Source organism: Lagopus leucura, unplaced genomic scaffold (assembly GCF_019238085.1).
Source record: "Lagopus leucura isolate 7727_CA_CO unplaced genomic scaffold, USGS_WTPT01 Super-Scaffold_100001, whole genome shotgun sequence".
NCBI lineage: Eukaryota > Metazoa > Chordata > Aves > Galliformes > Phasianidae > Lagopus > Lagopus leucura.
The window spans coordinates 96,320,796-96,326,795 of NW_024962262.1; the positions used below are offsets into that span (position 1 = coordinate 96,320,796).

The 6,000-nt window shown below is 48.6% G+C and overlaps 1 long non-coding RNA gene across 2 annotated transcripts in view; it reads right to left on the bottom strand.

Annotated features, from left to right (window-relative positions):
- LOC122177261 overlaps nt 1-5,394 on the bottom strand; it is a 334,853-nt gene extending 329,459 nt beyond the window's left edge. For both annotated transcript variants that reach the window (XR_006178024.1, XR_006178025.1), the window contains exon 1: nt 5,246-5,394. This is a non-coding gene — a long non-coding RNA (uncharacterized LOC122177261). The remainder of the gene's footprint in view (nt 1-5,245) is intronic.
- Nucleotides 5,395-6,000: the final 606 nt, after the last annotated feature.

The window sequence follows — 6,000 nt, forward strand, 5'->3', positions numbered from 1 at the left end:
TTTTAGCTCCACCACAACCCCAAGATAAATTTACTACGGAAGCATAACATTAAGAGGTCATCTACAGACGTGACTTACAGAATGGCAATACTTCTGTCCTGCCAAATGTTTCCAACAGATAGAGCAAAACCCTGCAAAGGGTCACACGCCCTGCCCTGCCCCTTCAGGTTTCCTTTCCTCTTCACGGCAGTCATGAAGGATTTTCAATACAACAGTATATAGTGGCAATATTCAAGCTAGTATCAAGCTGCAGGAAGTATGTGCTGGTTTGAGCTCAGCTTTTGTACTGCTCTTAACATTCATGCAAACTGGCTGGAGAATGGAGTCTGTGCTCACTTCACAACAGCACAAGGAAAGGTGTATAGCACTGCACTAAGAACGAAGTGCTGAAGACGCTGCCAGTGCTTGAATTGGCAGAACTCACTTCTTGTGGAATGCTTCTTTTTGCTAAGGGGCTTTGAGGAGCAGAGCCGGGTTGCAGCAGAGCAAGCGAGGTCAGACTGCAGCCCTAGCAGCCCTAACACCTGCCTTCCCCGGGGCTGGTGGGAAGGGACCCCTGCTTGGCACCACCACATTTCGCTCTTTGTGCTTGCACGCTCCGTGGCCTCTCTTTCCATAGTGCCACCTAGTGCCGGCTCCGTTACTGGCTTGCTTTTTCCTACTGTGAGCATCTGCCCCACAGGGCAGGCTGCGACCCAACACTCTCGCCACACCAAAGCCAAACCCCAGCCATCACAGGAACAGCATATTTTTTAGAGGCAGCCCTATCTAACCAGCCCATTCCCTCGCTGCTGTACTTTAACTATTCAAGACACAGAAGCTGCTATGTATGGGGCAGAAGCTGGGCTTGTTTCCTTCCCACTCCATTGCAGATGTGGGGCCACCAGCAGCGTCTCACCGGCATCATGTCCACCCCAGTGACCACTCCAACAGAGCAGCTCCCAGACTGAGCTGCCACCAGTATAGACAGGCAAAAAGCTTTCATGGGACATGGGGAAACAGGACACCTGAGCCATACAGACGTGGAAATGTGGAGTGGAAGTAAGCATTCCAAAATGCCACTTACCTCTTAAAGAGGACTGGATTGCTGCTGTCAGAACCAACTGCTAACTTGTAAGGGAAATAATAGCAAGGAACACAGGCAACACTGTCAGAGCAAAAACTGTCCCAGACGAAAGCTTTTGCCTTTATTCACTCCTTACTGAAATTCTGAACAACCCATGTAAATCTGCTCAAGTTAAGACTGTACAAATATTACCACGATACTTTCAAACTTCGTGCACAGTTATGCACTGCTCTTTAGCACGAGGAGCTGGGATTATTGGAATGGCCAGATGAATAAAAAGCCAATTTATTTTCCATAGATGATGCTGTTTGTTTACTTTCAGAATTTTCGTGGGCCACCCTCAAGCAATCAATGAAGTCAGTTTCACTTTGATTTGCCATCCTTTTCTCTCTGCAGCACGGACTGAACTTGCCGACTCTACAGAGGGAACAAGTTATTGTTTAAAAACAACTATTTCCAGTGCATTATTTCATTTTAAAAAATCTTAAAAAACGTCTATAAAGGGCTTGGGTTTTCTGAAAGTTTTGCTAAAGAAAAAAAACCCAAACCAAACCAAACCAAACCGATGAAGTAACCTGAAGTTAAATTTCAGTGTTTAATTTTCCATCAACATTTACAAATCTCTTTCAGGCGGAGCTCTTTACCACACAGATCACCCTGTAAAAGGGCCCTATAAAATGGGACAAGAGTGAAACCGGCTCAGATCTGTAAGGCCACAGCATGCCATCCATTTCTAAACAGAAGTCCTATTCAAACCGTGCTGCTAAAGACTCATATGGCCTGCAAAAACAAACGGGATTCTCTTGAAATGATTTAAATAACAATTTATGTAAGACCGTAATCTTTCTTGTATGGGATTTGTAAGCCATCCCACAGAAATCTGTAGTGGGGGACACTGTTCCCTATTTACATCAAAGTTTTATATAAATAATAATGCATTTTTCTAATTTTCTGCAGCTGTTTTCCCTTATGAATAAGCCGGGCCTATGAAGAAAATGTGAAAATAAGAGAACCATGAGCAATATTTACAATAATGATATATCCAACTCAGGAAATTGCTACAACTGCCTTTATCAAAATAAACAAACCCCGTATTTTTTTCCTCCTGTAAGAAAAAAGCAAAATCCTCCACTATTAAAATTAATTTGGCTCGCTATTTGTTTGGTATTTGGATCTGACCGCCTTATTCCCCATTTTTGGCCTCATTTGGGGAAAAAAAAAAAACAACAAACCAGCAAACCCACAACAAACAGCGGCCCAAACCGACACACACACAGCCCCAGCTGCCTTGCTCTGTCTCACAGGAGCACACACGCAGCCCCGCTCCAAACTGATTCTGGCCACAGGACACGGCGAGGCACAAAACCACCACTCCGGGGCACTACCTTGGTATGGGGGTGCTGGATCACTGTCTGTTCTGCACCGCACAACGCACACCCAGAGCCAAGGCAGTTCCAGGAGCACCGGCCCTGCAGACCACACCGTCCCGAGGCTTGGACTCGCTGGGTGCCAGCCCCAGCATCGCACGCTGGTTTGAAGTTTACTGAAGCATGCTGCAGCCTTTGCTGTTGTGCCCAGTTTGCAGATGGACTTTGTGCCATCAAAAGGGCAAAGAGTTTTTTGTTTTTTTGTTTTTTTTTTTTTTAAGAATAAGCCATTTCAAAGTAAATTGATTTCTTCTACTGAAAAAAGTTTTCAAGATTAAAGAGACTTCGCTGCATACAGAAAAACATTTCTCCTATTCCAACTCTTTCTACGCTCAAATGTTTCTTTCCCTGTAGGGGTGTTCTAAAATGCAGAGATATATCACAGTCATTCTGAAAGTTATTTGAAACATTAAGGTGAGGCTGGGCTTCTGCTAAAGGGTGAGACCCCCAGGGCCAGGATTGCTGCCCTCCAGTGGGATGCTGCCCACCTGCGCAAGTTCAGAAGACACACCAGGAGCCCAAAAGCACTGCCATCCATCCAGGGAACATCCCCAGAGAACCCACAGCCACCCCTCCTGGGGCCACATCAGCTGTCCCTCTGCAGGTGACCACAGTGCCTTTGGGACCCCACGTCCCAGCTTCAGAGCTGGAGGTCTGAGCTCTGGGAGGAGAGGCAGTGCAAAGCCATGAGTGCACTGGAATTCTATCAACAAAGTATTAATGTAGAAGCCTGAGTGAAAAGCAGAAAAAGAAAAGCAAAAAAGAGAAAGAAAAAAAAAGGGGGGGGGGAAAAAAAAAGCAATCAATGAATGCCATTCCTCAGCTAAGAGACAAGCCACCAGTTCTTGGCACAGTGATAGAGAAAACCTTGAAAAGTTTCGCTCAGGTTCTGGAATAAAGCTTTGGATAAAATGGAGCAAGTAGTTTGAGCAGTTGTCGTGCCAGTGAATAGATGTGCTGCTCTGGATTTCAATTAACTTAGTTTGTTCAGCGGGGAGGCACTTCAGCTGCAACCGGGGAGCTGCAAGTTAAAGGACAGCGAGAAAAACAGTGCAACAACAGCCACAAAAACCTGTTGGCAGCAGAAGTTTGCACTGGCTGCAAAAAAAAAAAATAAAATAATAAAAGAGGGATTTTTAAGAAATATTTTTAAAGGATTTGAAGGTTTTGGAGGATCTCCGAAGCAGTCCCAGGTGGGTTGGGAATACTGCTCTATGCACTTCTTTGTGCTAAGAGGAAGGCCTAATGCATTTTATTTTATTTTTTTTTTTTAAGAAGTCAGCCCTCTTGCTATTAAATAAATTATTTTCTCTTTAAAAAGGTGATTGTTGTTATGGAGAGACCTCCACCGATCAGCGTCCATTTTACATAATTACTTCGGGTTCTCCAGAACATTTTATGTAACTCACTTCCACGGCTGCCTCTGTCCTTTCTCCTCTCTCTCTGTCACCGGCAGAGCAGCAGCTCAGCCCTCCACCAGCACTGACAGGAGCTCACATAAAAGGACCATTTCGAATGGATCACTGCGAGCAGCCCTGAGAGCCCACAGTAAATCTGGGCTCCAAAACTCGACAGTGCTCAGTGGGAGACGAAATGCATCACACATCCCTCCCCAACCACAAAAAAATAAAATAAAATACAATAAGGATTAATTCAGAGGAAAGCTTCAAGGTCTGAAATGACAAATAAGCAGGAATATTTGGTCAAATTTAAAAAAAAAAAAAAAAAGGTAAATAAATAGTTACTCGTGCTGGACAAAATGGCTTGATAGATTTCATAATTTGCCACCGCTGTAAAAAAATATCCCCTCCCTTCCCCCTGCCGTCCCTGCCGGCACGGACGGAAGCGCGGAGCAGAGGGTGGGGGGCAGCTGAGGATAACAACTCCCTCCGCCAAAGTTTGGGGTCCTTCCGAACCCGGCGATGCCTCCATAACGTGACATCAGCTCCGAGAGACAAAAGTTGCGATCTGCGTCTCCTTTCTGCCCAGGAAAGGAAACTGGAAAAATACTAATAATGAAAAATAGACGTTAAAAATACCCGAGAGGAAAAAGTCGATGTGCGATCACCCGAATTAACCCCCTCCGCCCCCGCAGGCAAACAGACAAACAACAAAACCTCCGGATAAAGCCCTGTCAGGAGGAGTGGAACCTGCTTTCTCCGCTTTCTCTTTTCTGCTTTTATTTTAACGCATGACGAGCCTGGACTTCAAACTTATAGCCGACATATAGCCACACAACAAAGAGTCCCCGTTCACCCCCGTCGCCGGCGCTGCGGGCAGAAGTCGTCGGCAAATAGTAATAAAACCCATTTAGCGGTAAATAAGGAGGAGATGATATATGGACGGACAGATGGAAGTGCATAAACAGAGGAGGAAAGCGGCGAGCCGGGCGGGGAGGGCTGCTCACAGGAGTGCGAGATATTGATTTACTTGGAAGCGGTGTTGGAAAACAAACGCATTTGTTTCCTTCGCCATCGGGGAAAAAAAGAAAGAAAAAAAGAGAAAGTGATTAAAGTGAATCGTAGGGGGCACACCCTGAGATAAGTGGAGGGGGGAAGCACGTTTCCAAGGGTCAGGCCTCGGCGCGGTGGTCCCGGCCGCGGGCTGGCACTGGGCTCTGCCAAACTTGCATCTCCAAATTAAAGCCCGGGTGGGGGGCCGGAGAAAGAAGTGCCGCCGGGCGCAGCGGAGCGGGGCTCGGGCTTCCCCCCCCCGCCCCCCCTCGTTTTTTTCCAAAAGTTGGCTGGCCTACCTTGTTCCCCCGTCCTCAGTTTGCCTCCTCATAGCCTCCGTCTCCCCGGCACTACAGCGCGAGCGCTCCCGACCGCCTGCCTCCCTAATGAGTCCATTTTCCTGCTCTCGATGTTGTGTACACACACACGCGCTGCAACCTACCTTACAAAAACCACAGCGAGAGGGAGAGCGAGAGCGAGAGCGGGCGGGCAGAGGGAGCGGGAGCGGCGGCGGGGGGGAGCGGAGCCGGGCGCAGACAAAGCCCTCCTCCGGGGCGGCCGACGGCCCTCCTTCCCCGCTCGGCCGCCGCAGCAACAGGTTGGGCTCCGGGGCGGCCCCGCCGCACCTTCCTCCCCGCCGCCCGCCGGCTCCGCTCGCTGCGGGCAGGGAGGTGCGCGGCGGGGCCGGGCGCGGAGCTCGGCTCCCTAGACAATAGGGGACGGCGGGGCTCGGAGAGGAGGGACCCTGTAAACAATCGGACACCCCCTCCCCAAATACGTCCCCGCGTGGATCGAGAACCTTTTCCCCAGCATCTGTAATAGCGTGCTTATGTCTGAACAGGTGCAACGCATCCGGCGCGCGGTGTTCCGTGAGCAGACATCAATCTCTCACGACGCTCTCCCAAACAGGCCAAGGGTAGTTAAAATAGAGGGCTGGCTTCGCACACGCTCTCCCCACTCCTCGTGTTCTTTGGATGGAGAAAGGCTGGGAGCAAGGTGTGCAGACAAAAGACCGGGGAGCCAACGCACGCAATCACTCACTGCTACATCTTCA